Here is a 23087-nt window from a genome sequence, read left to right on the forward strand (position 1 = left end):
CAAAAGAAATTATCAATTCACTCCCAGCTTGAAATGCTTCCTTCTGCGATCCTGTGGCACCCTTGGCATTTGTTCATTAGCAGACAAATGGTCCCAGAGAGTCTGCTGCTTGGCTTCTTCAGAAAAGGACAGAAGTGTTTAAATTTGTGTTATCTTTTTGAGAATCAACTGTTTCATGAAGGTGAGAGATAGCCTTCTATCTTTTTCTATCTTCTATCTTCTTTCTATCAAAACATGACAGGTGACAAGATATAAGACCCTACCAACTCTTAGGAAAACTTTTACTGCTGTAACTGTACTGATGTGGTTAAAGTGGGGAAACTTTTGCAGTGCTGTTACTATCAGTGTAGGAGTACTGACATGTTTAACTCATTCTAAGTCAGACCAATATTCACAGAAATTTAATTTCCTCTGGAGCTTTTAACAGTAAGACCATGTCGATTTAAACAAACAAACAAAGAAAATGAACCAAAAGCAACAACAAAAAAAAGAGCTTCCAGTCTTCCTGGAATAGTTATGCTGGTAATAGTTACTACTTAGTGTAGCTAAGTAGAAGTTTGTATGTGACCCTTAAACTCATCTATCTATGGAATTGTTCAATTGAAATTAATACATGCAACTCAAGTTTCAAATGCTTGTAATAAAGCAGTTGCAAAGTAGTTGCCAAAACATAGAATTTATCTGGTAGATAGTTTCAGTTAGTAAGTTCTGAGAAATATCCATGCTCACAGAAAATTCTGTGATCTGGAAATCAAGCCAAATTGTTAAAATGAAGGATAAATTCTGCCAGTTCTTATTAAAATATTATAGGGGAAAAAACCCTTTTGTGCAGTTCCAGTCCACAGCATGGTTGGGTAGTTTCTGTGTTAGCAGTAGCAGCAAATTCAGTGCTGTTGATAGATGTAAAAATTACCTTTGTCCTGCAATATTATTCCAGTCATCAGAAACTCTGGGTTTTTTTTCTTTTTCTTTCAACTTTTTCAGATAATTAAATGGGTCAGGTCTCTACAGGATGCTGCTGCGTGGTGGCTATAAATAATGCAGTGAGCAGCCCAACACTTCCATCCATCCATCCATGGCCTCTGGTGGGAGGAAGCTGAACTGCTCAACTGTTTGTCAATGTCTGGTGTGTTGCTCTTGTAAATCAAGGCGAGCTCTGCATTTAACTCTCATAAGTTCATTGAAAAAGCAAACCCTATGCTACTGAAATGGAGATTTAATTTCAGCTCAGCAGGCTTAGGCCGTGCTTTGCGACAGAAAGCACTGTCCAGAGAGAACTGAATTCAGTGTGTACTGTGTTAAATTGAGTGGCCATGACACACAGTTTATCATGCAGTGTGAAATACAATTTGGTCATGGATTTACAACAGTAGCTCAACAGTGTAACTCAGCTGAACACTGGCTGTGTTCAGCGAGTAGCCGGAGCTTGGACTTAAAAAAGAAATTATGAGCTTGATCAATCTCTCCATTTATACACTGTGATTATAAACAAATGAATTGGGTAGTGATAGCTCTTTCACAAGGAGTGAACTGGGACATTGTCATGTATTACCTACCTTCTCAAACAAAACTTCTGTGGAAATGTTACATTCTTAATTATTTTTTCCACAGAAAGCAAATGGAAATAGTGACCTCAGTGTTTACATCAAACCAGTTGGCAAATGTGTCCCAGATACTCATGACTGAACTAGATTATCTGCTTACCAGAAGAATAAGGTGGTAATATATCAGAGCTGCTTTCTCCAAAGAAACAACCTGTGAAAACCTGAAACCCAGAAAATACATATTTAAATATTATTTATTATTATTAAATAGAGAAATTTGCACTGTTTCAGATGATTGTTGGACACCAAACTAGAGCCAAAGAGGTAAATCTCTTCCTTGTATGGGTAGTGAAAGAGGTGGAATATAGCCTTCCCTTTCCTGATGACAGAGGATCCTTCTTTCTGCCTACTCATTCTTTATGAAAAGCCAGTGAAACAGAAGAGTGTGATTCTGAAATCTGCTCTGTGGGTGAGTACCGTCTCTGTCACCTACTGTGCAACATAAAGTGCAGCAAAAGCTTCTTTTTAGCTGCAGCCAAGATATGGTGAATTAACTATAACCATGACTGTTGGATTCCAATCAGTCTCATGGGGACCTTATGATTCCCTGGATCAATTAATTTTAGACTGTATTTCAACTGAATTTAGCTATTTAGAAATTATTTTGAGCCAGTTGTAAAGTGGAACTGTCAGCTCAGAATTTGGGTGAAGAAGTATCAAAATCAGAACTGGAACACATTTGTAGGTTTGGAAGACTTTGCTGATGGAATGATGGTTGTGGATTGTGACATCATCATCTTGGTAGCATTTCCATTTTTTAATTTTTATATTGCCATTTAAACCCCCAAAATTCACAGGCAAATGTACTTTTCATCTCTTAACTGTAAAACCATTCAATTTCTCCTACAATTAAGATACAGTTCAGAATAAAACCTGGTCAGAAAAGCAGGTGGATTTTTTTCTCTTTCTGTTGATGGAGATTAAAATACTCAGTGTGATGCTGTAAAATCCCTTTTGCCCTTCTAACTGAATATATATTATTCAGGTTAAATATATTATACCTTGATAGAGAAACCAGTTTTTCAGGCTCTAAAGGCTGAAATGCTGAATGATTAATTAAAACCCTACATTTTCCTTGCTTGACTAATGTAATAGGAGCAAGATAACGTATAAGCACATGCTGGACTGAAAACAATTTCTGCCAGCAGTAAACTTCCATCATTTATTAATTGGTAGTAAAAGACTTATTTCACAGCTGCCTGAAAGGTCAATGAGGGAGGTCCTGGGAGGAAGGGTAAGAGGTGGTGTTGCTGTTTGCTTTCTTTTCTCATCATTTTTGCTAGGTTTGAGTCATCCTTTTTTCTTACATCTACCACAGAGCTCTTGACCCCACTCAGAGCAGTTATTCCTTGTTGTGAAGTGACCATTGTGCTGTTGTGTACAGGAGGCAACAGGAGCTCTCTCCAGGTTGTGGTGGCATAAGTAAAGGATTTGCCTCTGACCTGATGTTGTAATAGTGAGGATTAATGTCTGTGACTTCCTCCTAGCAGAATCAAGAAACAAGTGTCTCAAAGTGTTCTTTTTCTTGGCTCTGCTGAAAATGTCTTAAAGCTTCCTTCCCCTGCTCTTCTCAGGCCTACCACCTTATGATAAAAAAAAAAAAAAAGTCACCCTCTTGTCCTTTAATATCACAGTTTTGTTTCTAATTTTTACTCAACTGCTTCTCCGGCAACTGGAAGACTTTTTCAGTGTGGTGTAATAACAGAAACCTCTCTGTGAAGCACTTTCTGTCTATCAGCTCTTGCTTGGCAGCCTAGCATTAAGCAGACACAGAGTAAAAAGGAAAGAGTAAAGGTTTTGAATTGCAAGACAGGTCAGATCTTAAAGTGTTGGTAGAGCTAGAATCTTTGTATTAGAGTAATTCACATCTTTTGTCAGTAACCAACTACTTTTGCTCTGAGTTGCTCTTTTAGCTCTACTTCATTAGAGCTTGAGTTCCTGACTCTGCTTTTAGATGCTGCATGAGCTGAGCACTTGTACGCATGTTTATGTAGCCACTTTGTTACATGAATGTTAGCTTAAAAATAATGCTGAAGTGCCTTACTGAAATTCAGGATCTCAGCGTTTAGCAATGTCTTGCCCCTTCTTCATCCATGAGGTTTAAGTACCAGTAATTTGTGTCTGGGACACACTGCATCTTAATGTTGTTTTTTAAATAGCAAACTTTAGGTCACGGGTTTTATCTCTGTGTTTCTGGAGCTGATATGACACCAGGCTCCTGTATGACAGCAGTAGTCAACCTGTTTGGTTACATGCTTAAAAGGAGGGATGGGTTGTAAATCAGGAGTGAGGCAAAGCGGTCTTTTGTAAGCAGTGCTAATTGCTGTCCGCAATATTGATATATCTCAGAAGTATACCATGGCCATTTAAATTTCCAGACTCTAACTGAATCAGACTGTTTCTTACGAGTTTTCCCTAAGGAAGGTATACTGATATGAAGAAGAGATTTCCATCTTATATTGCTTAAATATATTACAACATTTAAAAAATATTTGTTGCTAAAGAGATACCTGGTTGCACACAGATAACATTACATGTGTAGATATACCCATTAATATATGTTTGTGTCTTGGTTTGAAAGACAGGTGTCTGCCAAGGACAGCAGGAGTCTCCCTTGGAATGGAAGGAAAAAAATTGCAACCCCCTTCCCTCTGAATTATTATAATTTTGAAATTAAGGGGCTTTCAGGCAAAGATATGAGGAACAGGAATAACAATTCATTACTATTATATATACATATATGTGTATAACAAGGTAAACAAACAACAATAACTATGGCAGTAACAGCAAACAGAACCACAAACCCAATGCCAGCCTTCTTGGCTGTCAGGCCCTTTCCCCTCGGGTGCAGTTGCGGTTGCAGCCGGCAGGGGCGCTGGCAGCTCCTGGTGAGCAGGGCAGGTGCGCTGGTTCCCCCGTGGCTGCAGGGAGCTCTCCAGAGTGAGCTCGGGGAGCAGGCGGCACTGGTGCCCTGGGATCCCGGGGAGGGATGGAACAAAGGCTTCACAAACCCCCTGGGCAGCCGATCCCTGTGTCCAGCCAGACCCTCGGGAACAGCAGGCTGGAACAGCAGGGATGAGCACAAATCCCGGGTGGCAGACGAGATGTATCAAAACTCGGGAGCTGCGGTGAGAACCCCCTGGAGGTCTCAGCAGGCAGGGCGAGAACGGCTACAATGCAGTGAAGGCTCGAAGCAATGGCAGGAGCAGGGCGGCCCCAGCCCAGCTCCCAGTGGGGTAGGGAAAGGCGGGCTTGGGAATCCCAGGGTTTCTCCAGTAGAAGGAAGGCAGCCGAAGAAGCAGCCTCTCTCTCTGTCCAAATGCCGGGAACTGGCTATCCACAAACCTAGGTGAGAGAGATGCACCCCATGCCTGGGGCCAGGTCTTTTGTTTTTCTTAAGCACCCAGTAATTTGTCCCCCTGGCAACATGTATGGGGAAATTCCTTTAAGAGAAAAAGAAAACAGGAGGTAAACTAAAACCCCAACATTATCCACCCCGAATTTTTCCCATACTAACATGTTACATGAAACTTAACCCTTTTAACCATATACATACATGCATCACCCGAATTATATACGTATATACATGCAGATACTGATACAAGTACAGAGCCATGGGTCGTTCACCCTAAAACAAGGTCCCCTTGAGGTATGCATCGAGTCTCTCCATCCTTTTGCATCACCCACCAGGTGCAACCTGGTCCCTGAGTGAAGACAACCCCACGGGTTGGTTTGTCTTTGCTCGAGGCAGACTTTACCCAAACAGTTTTTCCAAGCATACCTCTCATGTGTACCTCTGGAACCTTATCCCTGTCTGTTGTTTGTAGGGGTTCAGATTGGGCAGGGCCTGCTATGCTGGTGGAGTCTCGAGTGTTAACTAACCAGGTGGCTCTTGCTAAATGCACCTCTCAGTTTTTGAAAGTCCCCCCACCCAGTGCCTTCAAGGTGGTTTTAAGCAATCCATTACACCGCTCAACCTTCCCAGCTGCTGGTGCATGGTAAGGTATTACTGCAGGCCTGGTTCCTACGGTATATCACCGTGTCCCGCAGCTATAGGGAGGAGGAGGAGAGAACACCCAGCAGGCAGGAATTGTGCAGCAAGATTGATTTATTTAATTATTTTGCAAACTCTTTTATAGACTTTTTTCTTCATAGTCTAATTGGACAAAGGACCAGCCACCCCTTGGGGATGATTGGCCAAAATCCTAAAACATCCATTATCAAAATATTTTTCCACTATACCATAAACAAGACTTTTCAAGGTTGCAGGTGGCTTGGTTGTTTACATTCCCTGCTACCTCTTCTGTGAGAGAGAAAAGTCTCTCACGGACTTCGAAACTAGCAAGAAAAATCCTTGCTAGCAGCATTTTTGTATCTACAGTAAGGGATGTGGTACACCTATTCAATGCCACGTTCTCTAGCCCAGGTTTCTAAGGCTGTCCTTGAAATGAGTCCCATTGTCAGACTCAGTTCTCTCGGGGGTACCATGCCTCCAAAGGACTTGCTTTTCAAGGCCCAGGATGGTGTTCTGGGCAGTAGCATGCAGCACAGGGTAGGTCTCCAGCCATCCTGTGGTGGCTTCTACCATTGTGAACACATAACGCTTGCCTTGGCGTGCTTGAGGCAGTGTGATGTAATCAACCTGCCAGGCCTCCCCATACTTGTATTTGGAGCACTGCCCACCATACCACAGGGGCTTCACCCGCTTGGCCTGCTTGATCACAGCGCATGTCTCACAATCATGGATCACCTGGGACATACTGTCCTTGGTTAGAACCACCCCTCGGTCTCGTGCCCACTTATAGGTGGCATCTCTGCCCTGATGGCCTGAGGCATTATGGGCCCATCAAACTAAGAACAACTCTCCTTTATGTTGCCAATCGAAGTCTATCTGGGACACCTCTATTTTTGCAGCCTGATCTACCTGTTTGTTGTTACGATGTTCGTCATTAGCCCGGCTCTTGGGGATGTGAGCATCTCCATGACGGACCTTCACAGATAGCTTCTCTACCTGAGTGACAATGCCTTTCCACTCATCAGCAGCCCAAATTGGTTTTCCTCTATGCTGCCAGTTGGCCTTCTTCCACCTTTCCAGCCAACCCCATAGAGCACTGACCACCATCCATGAATCAGTGTAGAGGTAGAGCTTTGGCCACTTCTCTCTTTCAGCAATGTCCAGAGCTAATTGAACAGCTTTGAGTCCAGCAAATTGGCTTGATCCACCTTCTCCTTCAGTAGCCTGTGCAACTTGTCATGTGGTGCTCCATACAGCAGCTTTCCATTTCCGGCTAGCGCCTACAATTCGGCCGGAGCCATCAGTGAAGAGGGCGTATTATCTTTCACTCTCTGGTAGCTCGTTATATGGTGGGGCTTCTTCGGCACGCGTCACCTGCTCCTCTTCTTCTTCAGAAGATAACCCAAAAGTCTCACCTTCCGGCCAGTTCATAATTATTTCCAAGATCCCAGGGCGACTTGGGTTTCCAATTTGGGTGCACTGCGTGATGAGGGCGATCCATTTGCTCCAAGTAGCGTCGGTGGCGTGATGCGTGGAAGAAACCTTTCCTTTGAACATCCACCCCAGCACCGGTATTCGGGGTGCCAGGAGGAGTTGTGCCTCTGTGCCGATTACTTCTGAGGCAGCTTGGACTCCTTCATAAGCTGCCAAGATTTCTTTCTCTGTGGGAGTGTAGTTGGCTTCAGACCCTCTGTAGCTTCGGCTCCAGAATCCCAATGGTCGGCCCCGAGTCTCACCAGGCATCTTTTGACAGAGGCTCCAGGACAGGCCATTGTTCCCGGCTGCAGAGTAGAGCACGTTCTTCACCTCTGGTCCTGTCCTGACTGGGCCCAGGGCTACTGCCTGAGCAATTTCCTGCTTGATCTGGGCAAAGGCTTGCTGCTGTTCAGGGCCCCCGTGGAAATCATTCTTCTTTTGGGTAACTAGGTAGAGAGGGCTCACGACCTGGCTGTACTCAGGAATGTGCATTCTCCGGGAACCTGTGGCACCTAGGAAAGCTTGTGTTTCCTTCTTGTTGGTCAGTGGAGACATTGCTGTGATCTTATTGATGACCTTGGTGGGAATCTGACGTCGTCCATCTTGCCACTTTACTCCCAGGAACTGGATCTCTTGAGCAGGTCCCTTGACTTTGCTCTTCTTGATGGTGAAGCCAATAGCCAGAGATCTGCTGGGATGAACCATGCTTCTCATAGAGATATGATGGAACTCCTTTTATTCTATTGTCAGACCCATAGTTATACTCTAATTCCCCAAGCGCGCATAAGCAAGCTCCATACTATTGGGTTACAGCTACTGTTCACGCGGCCCTTAATAGCAAGCGATTGGTTACAGATTAATATGCACGTGACTAACTAACATAAGTCTTTCTCTTTCTGTGGTCAGCATCCCCCTCCCCAACATCCTGTTGGCTTGCCACATCATCATTGCTCCTCTCTTTTTTCTCTAGTCAAGGACAGTTCACTAATACAGCTTGGATTGTGCACGTATACATGTCCCTGTTCACTCAGCTATTTCTCTACAATTCCCCCTTTTTCTTCTTGCACAAGCCAAGCCCGATGAACAACTTTCTCTAAAGCTTTCCGTATGCACCCAAAACCACAACAAATTATTATTTCTACAATTACTAGTGTAGCTAGCAGACATATTCCTTCTTGAACCAGGTTTCCCAACCACCCTGTCAGACCAAGGGAGGACAGCCACTCAGAGAAGCTGTCTGTATGGATCTGTATATTTTGAAAAGCATCTTGCAGTTCTGAGAGCTGTCAATGGATACTTTGGGAATGGTCTGACAGGTTCATACAACACATACCTTCAAACTCTTTGCAACCATGGCCGTGAGCTAGCAATAAAAAATCAATCGCAGCTCGATTTTGTAGTACAGCATGCCTAATGCTATCTACATCAGTTAAAAGCTCATCTAATATATGGGAAGTCCTATTAAATTCCTTTTCTGACCAACAGGCCAACTTTTTCAGATTGCTATAGCCATGAGCTGCAGCACCCCCTGGGTTACAAATAGCCAATGGTATAAATGCACGCAAACTCATCATGTTTACCTTATCATTACAATCTTTATCAAATGTGGAAACACTACACTGGTATCTATTTTGCATCCTATTATTCCAGCTTTCTGATGCCGTAATGTTTTTCCATGCTCATATAGAAGGGGCAAACATAGTTAGCTTTCCCAGGTAGCAAGGACCCCCAATTGGACTATGCGGAATCCCATTCCATGCTCTATCTCCGCATATCAAAAACACTCCAGGAGGTAAAACCTTTCCTCTGGTTGTGTCAATAGACTCAGATCCTCCCAATGTGGTCAGCACGTTCCAGCCTCCGATGAAGTGTCCTGATACATTCTGTTTCCATGGAAAGGAGGCCATGCCCTGTCATGCCTGGTAGTCCTCCCAAGGATCTTCAAAGAAGAAAACTGCAGACCCATTGGCATATTGCATTGGAGGCACCACATTGGAACAGTTGGTCCATGGTGTTATGTTAACAAGCGTACTGGGAAAAAGGGACCCATAAAGCTGTAGCTCTTGAAGAGGCAAGGTTGCATTTTTTGTTAAATTGGCAGTAATATGGGTTTGCTGCAAGGAGTGCCAATAACTAGACCAACAACCTAAGCACTCGCCCCGGTTTCTTTTGCTTTGCATTTGTTGCTCCACTTCCTCATTGATTTTCCCTATATCTGTCACCCATTTTTGAAACGTGTCCTCAAGTGAGATCCATGGCACACCAATTAGACATGTGCGAAATGGATCTGGTGCTGACCCCATGGCCAGACAGAAGTCTGTCTGGTTCGCCTGGTGAGCCCCTGTTACCCACACATTTTCTCTTTCTGACACTGAAGTTATCACAGCTTTACTCAGGGTGAAAGTACTTGAGAGGAGGAGCCACATGTAGGGCACCATGCCTGGGTTACAGTGGTCTTTTTACTCACTTGCAGACGTCTGATGGCCTTCTTCCCTGCCCGCACTTCCAAGCTTAGTAAAAACTCGTGTGGATCCCTGAATGAGCTAACTCTAATCTGTTGTGGTGGAATTCCGAGCACGATAGATGCACACTGCCTAAAACTTCTTGTCTCAGGCACTTGATAACATTCTCGGCATAAACTGCCTCGCTCATCTACATTCCAAGTTCCCCTAGTAAGCTCTTCCCCACAGCCCCCACAGCACAAGCGCAGGCTATTATAACAGCGTAAGCAATTTCTGCAGTGATTAGCATGCACACTCGGTGATTGTTCCCAGACTCCGAGTGGTTGTCCAAATGTGAGGTTGTCAGCCACCAAGTGAAGGTTCACTTCCCAAAGGTTGGGAACATCTGCTGTACGTGCCACGTCCTGGCTCAAAGTCAGGAGGTGGAGCGGAGGGCTTGACTCGAGCCCATTCCTGTAGTTGCAGGGCCATCTGGGCCACACCCTTTCAGTGGGACCCTGTTGTGGCTCATGCTTCTGATGGAGCTTTTCTTCCATAGAAGACAGAACACAATCAAAGTGTTGTTTCATTTGATGCATTGCCTCTACTACTTGATGAGCCCATCTTTCCAATGCTTGTGGGTTCACACAAGATCCTGGGGGATGAGCACATAGCTCATTTGTCACCTCTGTCATTGGTATATCATCATCTGGCAGAGGAGCAGTCTGTGGCTCCAGCCGAAAAGTAGTCTGTGGCTCCGGCAGGGAAACAGTCTGTGGCAGAGAAACAAGCTGCGGCAGAGAAACAGTCTGTGGTCCGGGATGGATCTCTGCTGGCAGTGGAGGTGGAGGGGGCGGGCAAGCAGGGTAGAGGCGTTGCTGACAAGAAGGACCACCTGTTGCCCCGCCCATTGACTGGTCGACTGTAACTTCCGCGTTTGCCTTCAGTTTGCTCTGAGTCACGGTGGTGGTAACTTCCTCTTTTGGCTCTGATTGCAAGAGCTCTTTCTCCTGCTCCTGCAGGAGCTCACTGACAGTCTCAAAGTGCTTTTCTGCTTTCTGCCCTTTTATCGCGCTCGGGCTTTTAAACAGTCCACTCAGCCCCCTGCGCTGCGTAGTTCGGGCAGGAGCGACAACCCCAGCCGGTGTTGCAATTGCCTCCACCGCAGCCGCAGCTACTTTTGACTCGGCTTGCATACTTTTCAAGGCATTTATAACAGTTCTCCAGGTGGGCCTTAAGTTTGTTATTTCTTTCCCTTTTCCCTGGAAAGTACAGTCCCACAGGTGATCCCCTACTTCCCTCCACCCGGCTGCATCAAAGGGGGGGGCGTGGGACTTGCAAATGTCCATGCTCCCGCACCCATAAAACGAGCTTATTTATATCCTTTTCCTTGACCTCCTCCCCTCGCTTAGCGAGGATACTGAGGAGTAATTTCTGTGCTGCCGCAAACTCTAAATCCATGCTAGCAGGGTATCACAGAGGGAAGGTAGCGACCCTTCTTACTGGCCTGACTGACATCCTTTGGCTCACGGTCGACATTCTCTGCCCACAGTATCTCTGTCGCTCGTCGTCGTCACCCTCCTTTTGGTGATCAGCAAGCGTAACTTCCTTGGAGGAACGGTCCCTCCCATCCCAGAGAGATCTGCCGGGATGAAACACGCTTCTCACAGAGATATGATGGAACTCGTTTTATTCTATTGTCAGACCCATAGTTATACTCTAATTCCCCAAGCACGCATAAGCAAGCTCCATACTATTGGGTTACAGCTACTGTTCACGTGGCCCTTAATAGCAAGCGATTGGTTACAGATTAATATGCATGCGACTAACTAACATAAGTCTTTCTCTTTCTATGGTCAGCAACCCCCTCCCCAACATCCTGTTGGCTTGCCACATCATCATTGCTCCTCTCTTTTTTCTCTAGTCAAGGACAGTTCACTAATACAGCTTGGATTGTGCACGTATACATGTCCCTGTTCACTCAGCCATTTCTCTACAGAAGCTGGCTTCCAGGAGAATCCGGATGATTTTCTCTCCTTTCTCAAATATCTCCAATGCTGTGTTCCCCCACACAATGATGTCATCGATGTACTGCAGATGTTCTGGAGCCTCACCCTTTTCCAGTGCTGTCTGGATCAGTCCATGGCAGATGGTGGGACTGTGCTTCCAACCCTGGGGCAGTCGGTTCCAGGTGTACTGCACACCCCTCCAGGTGAAGGCAAACTGAGGCCTGCACTCCACTGCCAGAGGAATGGAGAAAAATGCATTAGCAATGTCAATAGTGGTGTACCACTTCGCTGCTTTGGACTCCAGCTCGTACTGGAGCTCCAACATGTCCGGCACAGCAGCACTCAGTGGTGGAGTCACTTCATTCAAGGCACGATAGTCCATAGTCAATCTCCATTCCCCGTCAGACTTGCGCACAGGCCAGATGGGGCTGTTGAAGGGTGAGTGGGTCTTGCTGACCACCCCTTGGCTCTCCAGCTCGTGGATCATCTTGTGGATGGGGATCACAGCATCTCAATTTGTCCGATACTGCCGGCGATGCACTGTCGAGGTGGCAATTGGCACTCGTTGCTCTTCCACTTTCAGGAGCCCAACTGCAGAAGGATTCTCAGATAGTCCAGGCAGGGTGTTCAGTTGCCTAATGCCCTCTGCCTCCACAGCAGCAATCCCAAATGCCCACCTGAGTCCTTTTGGGTCTTTGTAATAGCCGTTCTGGAGGAAGTCTATGCCCAGAATACACGGGGCCTCTGGGCCAGTCACAATTGGATGCTTTTGCCACTCCTTCCCGGTCAGGCTCACCTCAGTTTCCAAAAGGGTCAACTGCTGTGATCCCCCGGTCACCCCAGCGATGGATACAGGTTCTGCCCCCACATGTCCCGATGGCATTAAAGTACACTGTGCCCCAGTATCAACCAATGCATCGTATTTTTGTGGCTCTGATGTGCCAGGCCATCGAATCCACACCGTCCAGAAAACCTGGTTCTCCCATGCCTCTTCCTGGCTAGAGGCAGGGCCCCTCTAGCCCTGGTTATCATTCTTTCCCTGAGTGTACATGCTCGAGGTACCTTCAAGGGGATCCGACATATCATCCTCCTGTCTGTAATACCTGGCAGCTTGGTCACGGGAGGCTGAGGCTACTTTCACCTTAGCAGAACCCCCTCAGTTAGTGCCTCCCTCCTTCAGTTCATGCACCCGTGCTGCCAGGACAGAAGTAGGTTTCCCATCTCACCTTCTCATGTCTTCCCCATGCTCGCACAGAATAAAACACAGCTCAGCTCGTGGGGTGTACCCTCTCTCTCTAGCTGGGGGACGTCAGGCTCTGACTTGGGGGCCTGTGACTCGCACTGGTGCCACACTGATCTTCCTCATCTCCTCCATCTCCTCCATCTTCTCTTTGAGGTCCTTAACCACGGCAGAGACATGAGCTTTCAGCAGACCATTGACCATACTGTCATAATTCCTGAGCCTCTTGGTGACAGAACCCACTGTTTCTCAGTTGTCCTTGGCATTAATTGTTGCAATGAAGGTGGTGTATTGCTGTGGCCCTAGCTTTGCCAGGTTCCACATCATCTGTCCTGTGCACCTGACCTTGTCAGGGTCATTATCATGCTGTCCATCCCTCCCAAAGAGTACCTCTAATACTGCCACTTCTCTTAGTTGTTGGATCCCTTCCTCAAGTGTCTTCCACTGCATTCTATGATGGTACTCCTGCATTCTTTCTTTGTGAATGAACCTTTCTCTCACACTCATTAAGAGTTGCTCCCAGAGAGAAAGGGGTCCTGGCTCCCTCACAAATATCTGGTCCACACATGGGTCCTGGGTCAACGATCCCAGATACCTTGCCTCACCACTATCCAGTTGAACACCTGTGCCCAAAAGGTCCCAAACCTGAAGTAACCAGGTTGTATAAGGCTCACGCCCCCGTCATACAATGTCTTTCCGCATATTATGGAGACTGTCGTATTAGACAGTCATTAGAGTGATGATTTCAGGTTCTGACTCCCCTGCTGGTTGCAAGGGCCCTGGTTCCTCATCATCATTGACTGGTTGTACTGATTTGGTCTTCATACCCATACTTCCTCCTCTGCACAGAGGCGGCTGCTGCTGGCTGTGATTGTCCTTGTGGTTCAGCTGGAGCCTGGATGGTTGTAACATCCGTGGGTTCCACTGCTGCACCATTGTACTCACCCTCTTCGGGGCAGGGAGAAAGTTTCCCTCTAGCTGGGGAGGTGTATTCGCTCAGCACCTGGCACATCTTGCGCATCTTCTTCACCAGTGTCCCCACTAAATCTGGGTGGTTCATTTTTGAGGTGGGCTGTTGGGCAGTATCAAGCCATGGGGCAGGGTCAGCCTGTGGAGCAGGATCTCTGGTGTCTGGGGTGGTGTCAGGCTCTGGGGTAGGATCGCTAGTCTCTGGGGCTGGTATTTGGGTAGTTATCCAAGTCAATCTCAACTTATGCCTGAGTGCTAAATAGAGTAGGCCTATCAGCACCAGTTGGTTAGCATTCAGGGGAAATCTAAACCCTTTGAAAATTGGTGGGGTGGGCCCAAAGAACTGGTTGAGGGGTTGGGGGAAAAGTTCCCCTGGTGTCATTTCCTCACAGAAGGTACCATTTTTAACATAACCCCAAAAACATGCACTTAGTGTGTGATAGCCCTTTATCCATGTGCCCACATTCTGGAGGAAGTTAAAAGCCCGTGAATTCCTCACCTTCTCGACCCATAGTGCAAACTGGATAACAGCAATGGTAGCCTTAGAGGACCCATGTTTAGGTAAGTAGCTGCAAAGGGGAAGAATATAGCTGCTACCACCTGCCACCCGAACCAGGGTAAAGTAGACTACAAAGTACTGCCTAACAAGGTTCCTACATTCAGCACACAAAATTAAGTTACTCAGGAACTGTTATTCCCTTTTCACCCCTTTCTCTTAATGCCCTCAGGCCTCACATTGGGTGCCAAGATCTGTCTTGGTTTGAAAAGACAGGTGTCTGCCAAGGAAGGCAGGAGTCTCCCTTGGAATGGAAGGAAAAAAATTGCAACCCCCCTTCCCTCCGAATTATTATAATTTTGAAATTAAGGGGCTTTCAGGCAACGATATGAGGAACAGGAATAACAGTTCTTTACTATTGTATATATATATAGGTGTATAACAAGGTAAACAAACAACAATAACTATGGCAGTAACAGCAAACAGAACCACAAACCCAATGCCAGCCTTCTTGGCTGTCAGGCCCTTTCCCCTTGGGTGCAGTTATGGTAACAGCCAGCAGGGGCGCTGGCGGCTCCTGGTGAGCAGGGCAGGTGCGCTGGTTCCCCCGCAGCTGCAGGGGGCGCTCCGGAGCGAGCTCGGGGAGTAGGCGGCACTGGTGCCCTGGGATCCCGGGGAGGGATGGAACAAAGGCTTCACAAACTCCCTGGGCAGCCGATCCCGGTGTCCAGCCGGACCCTCGGGAACAGCAGGCTGGAACAGCAGGGATGAGCACAAATCCCGGGTGGCAGACGAGATGTATCAAAACTCCAGAGCTGCAGTGGGAACCCCCTGGAGGTCTCGGCAGGCAGGGCGTGGTGGGGCTACAGAGTAGTGAAGGCTCGAAGCAATGGCAGGGGCAGGGTGGCCCCAGCCCGGCTCCCAGTGGGGCAGGTTAAGGCGGGCTTGGGAATCCCAGGGTTTCTCCAGTAGAAGGAAGGCAGCCGAAGAAGCAGCCTCTCTCTCCGTCCAAATGCCGGGAACTGGCTGCCCACAAGCCCAGGTGAAAGAGAGTAGCCAGATGCATCCCATGCCTGGGGCCAGGTCTTTTGTTTTTCTTAAGCACCCAGTAATTTGTCCCCGTGGCAACATGTATGGGGAAAATTCCTTTAAGAGAAAAAGAAAACAGGAGGAAAACTAAAACCCCAAAAGTTTGCAATGGCTCTTGGCATTTTACAGTTAAGAGTTTCATATCACAGTCTGTAGTGCTGTGCAAACATTGATTAAATGAATCCTATCAATAAATAAAATCACTAAACTAGTACTTAGAAGATTATGCCGTTTTACGTGGGAGGCAACCGAAACAAGAATATTACAGCTCTAATTGCCCAAGATTCTCCTAATATTAGGAGATGCTGAAACTCGTGTCTTCTGAGATTTAGTCCTGGCTCTGTCCTAGAGCAGAGTTCCTACCATGTGAAGCAAGAGCAGAGAGGGAAATAGCAAAGGAAATTGTAGTGGGTTGAATGATCTTTTGAATGGGAGAAGGTCATTTGAGGTGTGAAAACTTTTACAGAATATTAACATCTTGAGAGATGCTTTGAAAACACAGCAGGACATCAAAAGTGTGACAGGATACCCCGAGGCACTCCATTGCTCCAAGCAGGAGACAGGCACAGCCAATGTTTTATTCACCTTTGTTAATAAAATGTAGAACTGGCAAAGCTACTTCTGGATTACCATGTTTTTCCCCCCTTTATTCTTACAGCACTGACTGCTCCAGACTAAATGAATTATGGTTAATTAACTGGGTCAAGTACTGACAGACTGTCTCTAAAGAATGTCTGGAGTCTGATTTCTGTTTGTATTTTTTTCTCATTTTTGTTTGTTTAGGTTTGTGGGGTGGGAGGTGTTTGTTTATTTTCTTTTGTTCCTTTTTGTTGTTGTTTTGTTTTTAGGGAGTGGGGGTGGTTTTTTTTGTTTTAATGGGATGGTAAAATTCTCGCAATTTGTGTAAAAAACCCATTTTGTGTTATGTATACCTGCTTTAAGAAAATTTAATTGATTCACCTTCTGATGGAATCATATTTACTTAATTATTCTAAATGATGTGTATGTTTATCTGTTGTTTATGTGGTTGTTATGGAGTTGTGTAGCTGAATGGTTGGAGAGGCTGTCTCCTTTTCCTAGTGGTCATTTGCTGCTGCTAAAAATGACAACACAATTGGTAGATTCTCCCAGTGACTTTTCTGGTGCTGAACTCCAGAATTTTTTCTGGTGCCCAGGGCTTGACTGAGGTGCTCTTCTTTCACACACGCACAGACACCCCCCCACCATTTATGTAAGAGGACATAATGATGATTGCTTAGCCTTCACTTCAGCCTGTCAGCCAAACAATAATAATCACCTATTCCAGGTAATGACAGTCTGAATTAACCCAGACAGTCCAATTTGAGGGCTAGTGTATAAACAACAGCATTCTCCTTGAAATCTGGGAAGTATCCTGCTTTCAACAGGGCATGTGGTAGAATTGATAATGGTGTTTACAGTTACTGGGGAGTAACGGATAAAACTCTCTAAACTGCACAGATCCTTTCCCATAAACAACAATAACTGTTTTAAAAGCCTCAAATGGCTTCTCCAATTCACTGATAAAACTATCAGCAGATCCACTGATGACTTGTCTGACTTTATGTGGTTGCAGGATGGGGCTCTTCAATGACAAACTTAACAGTGATACAGATACAGTAAAACCTTATACCTGTGTGATTCATTCAATTGCAGATCAATATCCAAATATCACAAACTTGTAACCAAACCAATGGAGCAGTGTTTTGTATGTGCTTGGAAGCACTGGGTGGGGTCATGTAACAACAAAACTGATGAGAAAATGAGAATAGCTATTTAACATCAGAATTGATCTACCTAGTGCTTCTCTTGCAGACTTTGGAGTGAAAGAGCTCCTGGGGCTCTGCTCTGCTTGTATTTTAACATAGCTACCTCAGATAAGTGAGATGAATCATGCTTTGAAAGGGCCTCTTTTTCTTTTGCCATGAGTTGTACAGGGCGTTTAGGTGAATTCCACGTGGACATGTAAGTGTAATAGCAGTCCACAACCAGTTCAGTTTCTTTCATTTACCTCCAGGTTTTTATTTAACACCTCATGTCCAGCTATTGAGAAGACAGTATAACCTTGTTCTTGCTGCATGCAAGAGGGGATAGGATAAAGTATTTGTTTTATCCTTTTGGATAAAATAAAATAAAATCCAAAGGCATATATTCCACAAAATCTTTGGACATCACCTTTGACTTTACACTTTCTAGGGGAAAAGATATTTTGCTGTGGAGGTCAGGAAACCTTTCAAAAATCATTGGAAACTACTTCTGCTGGCTTGAGAAGATGCAATAGAACGTTTTAAGCAGGATTGCTGTGTTCTTACAGGACAACCAATATTCTGAGTAACAGTAACAGGTGGCCTTGTTATCATGTGTGTTACAATATTTCCATTGACTTTTGTATCTCTCTACTTAGTCTTGGTCCCTTCTTACTACCACCCCCTGTTGGTGATTCCTTTAAGAGGTGGTTGCATATTTATATGAAACGGAGCTGAAAACATATGAAAATGTCTAAGTCAGGCATTTATGAATTAATTTGTAAGGGAATGTTTCACTTTGTGTTAATGAATTGATTTCACAAGGATGATCTGATGATGTTTTAATACAAAATGTACCTTTTGGGAGTGTTGAATCTATGGCTATAACACCTCCACCTGCCAGATTTGCCAAGAGAAGCAGATCAGGCTTTGGTGGAGGCAGCTGGTTGAGACACAGGTACAGTGAGAACTGAATCATAGCACTCAGATCTGGGCCTCACCGTGCCAGTCACTGGGGCTGTTTGGAGCTTGTGCAGAACCCAGGCTCCACCTGAGATCCTTATTTTGAGCCTTCAGAGTAATTATAGCACACAAATGAGAAAGTTTGAAATCCGTGCCTGGGGCCATGGGAACACAGTGGACTGGATTTCATGTTGGGTGATCTCTAGTGCAGCTTTAGTCCTCTGTGCTATTTCACATTTCTCTACCAGTGTTTGAATTAATCCTTTCTTGTTTGTGCTTTGTTCTGTGTTATTTTGGTGCCTGAGGCTGCCTATATTTCTAGCTGGCTCTTCTCTTACATGGCCCTCATCGCTAAAGTGAGTGAGTGGTTCTGACTTCAGACTTGGCTCCCATCTGTGTATTTCAAGGTAAAATGATTTCTAATGCTAATTGGGGTGAGGGAAAATGAGAGAGAGTTTAAAAATTCATATTGAGTATTTATAAGCATCCTCAGCGCATTTGGTGAAACTGGGATGAAAAGGTTTCTAATTTCTGCTGGGAGGCACTCTGTTGTGCTTCACTTAAAATGGTAAGTGAAGGTGTGAGGCCTGTGGGGCCCATGAAGGCTCCAAATACATTTATTTGTACTGGGTTTAGATCATATTTTCTGTTGGTGTAATTACTGAGCAGTAGTGGGATGAAAGAGCTCACCTGTGCCAGTTTATGGCTCCTCTCAAAGTCAGGAGTGATGCTTGGGCAGTGCTTGGACTCTGTGAGGAGAGATGTTTTGTGTTATACTTCTTAAAAAAAAAAAAAAAAAAAAATTATTATTTGGGGGATGGGTATCTTTTTTTCCCTTTAGCACCAGTGTTTGTTTGAACCCTCGCATCCATGGCCACATATTCATACTGAGGCAGGCAAGGAGCTCTGGGGAGGGTCGTTATCAGCCTGGCTGAATGAGGGCTTTCTTTGAATCCCATTCACTGACAGATCCATTTATGATGATTTTGGTGATCAAAGAAGGCAGTAACTTGCTATAAATTGCCCTTTGCTTGTATTTATAAATGATTTTGCTCAAGAGAAAGTTGTTGCAGACTGTCCCCATTAGTAACTTGGGAGAGGAACCTTAACTGGTTTTAGTTAAGTTGAGGAGTTACAGTGTTGGGGAGAAATCATTGGAAATGATGCACAAAAGCCAGCAGTGTGCTGTAGGGATTCTGCAGTATGGGAAGGCTGGGCAGAGATAATTCCCATTAAAACAAGAGGGGGCAATCCAGGTTGTTCTTAAGCTTTTTGTGGGCACCATAATGTATGGAGATAGAGCTCTGCTGTGCGTCAGTAAAATGCAATGTTAAAGGAGCCGGTAAAATTTGATATTAATGATAAGCCTTGGAACCAATGTTCATCTTTATTTTTGTATTGTATATTACCTCTTAAAATTAGTGACAGTCTGTGAATGCTGGACCTCTCCGTGAGAGCCAGATAAAGTACTGATGCCACTGGCAGCTTTATTCGACTTGGGTATTTTCTTAAGAATTTATTGCTGCTTCATAATACCTTTGCTGGACAGGCTTTTCTGGTCAGGAGATGCTGCTGCTTGTTTTCAGTGTTAGCTCTGCCCAAGGTGGCCTCAGTTGCTGCAGTTTGAGAATGAGGAACAGTATCAGATTTTAGTTTTTCTGTGGCTTTTCTCTAAACTTCTGCACTGCTTTGCAGCTGATACTGATTTCCTTTGCTTTGTGACAGGCAAAACTGCAACTGGTGTCACTGTGCATATTGTTTAAGGCAAGACCAAGAAAGAAGGGCAGTTTGATTTTCTCTGTCAAGATGGGATGGGAGCCATCAGCTCTGAGGGAATCATGTGCTGCCCAGTCCTAGATCGGGTGTTCCTGAGGAACAGGCTACTTTATACCTGATTTTTCCTTCTTGGAGCAGTTGAGGGGTCAGCAGTGGACTGTCTGTTTCTCCCTTTCAATACCGGGGAATGGTCTCTCTCAGGAGCAATGCCTGGGCCTGGCAGGGGAGAATTGTAGCTGCCTGTTTACAGCCCTTCTTCCCAGCAGTGGCATTTAGGGCAGCCCAGAGTCACTCCCTTTTCCTGCTGGGGAAAGACTGTCATATGTAAGGAGGAGAGTGCAGAAAGGTTGAGAACCATGAATATAACTTACTTATTTTTATTTCAATAATAATTACACCTCAGCTTCTGTGGTTGAGCAGTAGCGTGAGAACAGCTAAGATACCTCAGACATACTGGTGCTAAAACTGTGCACAATATGAAACTTTTCCTGCTTCTTTCTGTACTAAATGGTACATCCTAGCCATTTTCATAGAATCATGGATTGTTAAGGTTGGAAAAGACTCTAAGATCATCAAATCTATTTTGCTTTCAGTTAAGCCTCTTCCGTTGAAAGAGTTTTTCTTTCCTCCATTTAGCTGAACACTGAATTTTTAGAAGTTATTTTCTGGTCCACATTCTTTCAGGAAGAGGGTTAAACAAATTTCATCTTTACTTCAGAAAGTGTTATTAATAACCACAAGGAGTCTGCAAATATGAAGAAAAGAAGGAGACAGGTGGATATAAAGTGTTTTGCTCTACTTGCTGTTTTGTATTTGTGGTTCTGGTTTTGCTTGTGTGTATTTTTCACCAGTACTTTTATACAAATATTGCAAGTAATGAAGTGCTTGTATTCCTGAGATTCTGAAAGCCGTGTTTTGTAATGGACAATAATTACACATCAAGGCAATAAGTAGGCCCATTTCTGAAAAATTCTAAATAATCCTCCTCACTTGAATATTAAAGTGATTTCCAGTAATTAGTTATCTTACTTAATTGCTGATTTTTTTCTGAGGGCAGGAAGCTTTGCTTTTTTCTTACAGAAAGAACCTGAGCCACCAGGCTGAGTGCATTATTATTCCATGGTACATGCTGAGGCTGCTGTTGCCACAATAGGAATTTTACTCCATAGCAATTCCAGCTTTACAGCTACTAGAGCAGATACTGCTTATGACACTTCGGAGTCTTTATGTACAGGAGATCTGTTTTCATTTCACTTCATTATATGCACTGTTCATTTCACTATTTGCTCTTTTGCTGTAGCTCCAAATCAGAGGAGACTTCCTGGAATAGCTGATAGTGGGAATGTAAATCCTTTTGTGAGCTACCTGTGTCCTCCATTTGGTTGCTGCCAAGAAGTTACTGGCTTGGTAGCAGTAGTCGCTCAGAATTGGAAGCTTCAGTCATTTCTTGTGGTATTTGCAGATCTCAGTGCAACATCCTTATCAAAGCCTGACATTTTAGGCCCTTTCCCTGGTGTCTGATTTCTCCCACATGTACATTCATTAATTTCAAGGATTTACTGCAGAGTTTAGATTATTCCTGAAAATTGCTTGGTTTCTGCTATTAATTATTCACAATCCTCAGTACTGGATCACATAATCTTTCGGGTATTGCCTCACTGAGCTGCCTTCCTGGGTGTCCCCCTGTAGGTTTAACTGATGCAGTGCGAAAAACCATGTGAAACATAAAATATCTGAGTTCCTCAGAGATTCCTGGGATAACTGAGGAAAGAGTGGAATAGTCTTAGTCAAACTTATTCATTACTTTGTCCATAAATCTGGTCATTGTTGTACTAATTGTAATTGCTTATGGTCAAACTTGAATACACCATCTTTAGAAGGTTACTATAGATATTGCTTCATGCTAAGAGGTACTAGAAACTAACCTTGTATGGAAAATAAACAGCAAGTATCTGTTATATATTTCCAGATATTTTCAAAATTACTTAGACTAATCCTTAATGGAATCAATATTTGACTGGAATTGATTTTAGTGGTTGATACTGAGATAAAAGGAAGAAAAGTAGCATGATTTCACAGAGAGAATTAGAGGGGTAATTGGGCCACAAACAGCAAAGGACACTAATGGTTAGCACACCAGGATAGATTTCAAGCTGTAACTGATCTGCCTATTTAGCTTTTTATTTTTCCTGTGCATGTTTTTGAGGCATAGAGTAATGTATCCAATGTGGGGGAAGGGCATTTTCCTGGTGAGACAGATCTATTGCCAAACTCTGGATTATATAAATGCCTGATCACCCAGTTGGTAAACATGTCAGGTACAAGTTTAAATGTAAATTTGCTTTTTAAAACAATTACCTAAACGCAGACAGAATTTAAACCTTCAGAGCTGTGACTCTGAGGATATACAGGAAGTGAAGGAGACTTTTGTGGCCTTTACTGAGAGCTCTTATAGCCTCCTTTCTCCTTCTACCTCGGCTGTTGTATTTTTCACAGGTATATGGAGCTGAAGCTGAATAATCTGATTACTCACCCACAAAAGCTCTCCAGTCAGCCATGCAGATCAGCTCCAGGGAACCATAATGATTTTGATGAAATCTCCTTAACCGTTTATAAAGACTTTAAAAGAGGTCTTTTTATCAGAACAGAATGCTTTCATTTTTTTTTTTAAGTTACTGTGCATTTATGTATCCTACAGAATGAAACTTTAACATGAAGATTAAATGCTTTCATTTCAGTGACAGTCAATGTTTCAATTAGCATAAAAAAGTGCTTTGAAGAAAAAGAAAACCCAAACTTGCATACTCAGTTTTGGAATGACCAGATTTAAACTTTCAGACTTCACTGTCTTCTATTTCCACACTGCTTCACATGTATAGTAAAATATGTTTGTGGAACTGTACCAGATATAGTGATAGATTGACTGAAACAGGAGATAATTTCACAGACGGTAATTTGTGTTTGTGCACTGTATATACCTGTATACAGGAACAGAATCTGTTTCATGGCAGCATGATGCTGCTACCTGTATTCAGCCCAGGTTTTCACAACAATTTTTCTGTCTAGACATCAGCCTTGGTATTTCAGTGAAGAACTTTGAACTTCTGCTAAGATGTTTATGTTATCCTGAAGTATAGATAATAAAAAGGAGAGGAACAGGTTGTCATAGCTGTTCTAGAATATCTCTTTTAAGAAGTTATTTTAAATGCAGTTGAACCTTTGAAGTTGAAATGTTCACAGCAATAA

The 23087-nt window shown here is 44.2% G+C and overlaps 1 protein-coding gene across 2 annotated transcripts in view; it reads left to right on the forward strand.

Moving 5' to 3' along the window:
- PCSK2 (proprotein convertase subtilisin/kexin type 2) overlaps positions 1–23087 on the forward strand; it is a 122856-nt gene that overhangs the window by 6760 nt on the left and 93009 nt on the right. The window lies entirely within an intron of this gene.

This window comes from Aphelocoma coerulescens, chromosome 3 (genome assembly GCF_041296385.1).
Source record: "Aphelocoma coerulescens isolate FSJ_1873_10779 chromosome 3, UR_Acoe_1.0, whole genome shotgun sequence".
Classification (NCBI taxonomy): Eukaryota; Metazoa; Chordata; class Aves; order Passeriformes; family Corvidae; genus Aphelocoma; species Aphelocoma coerulescens.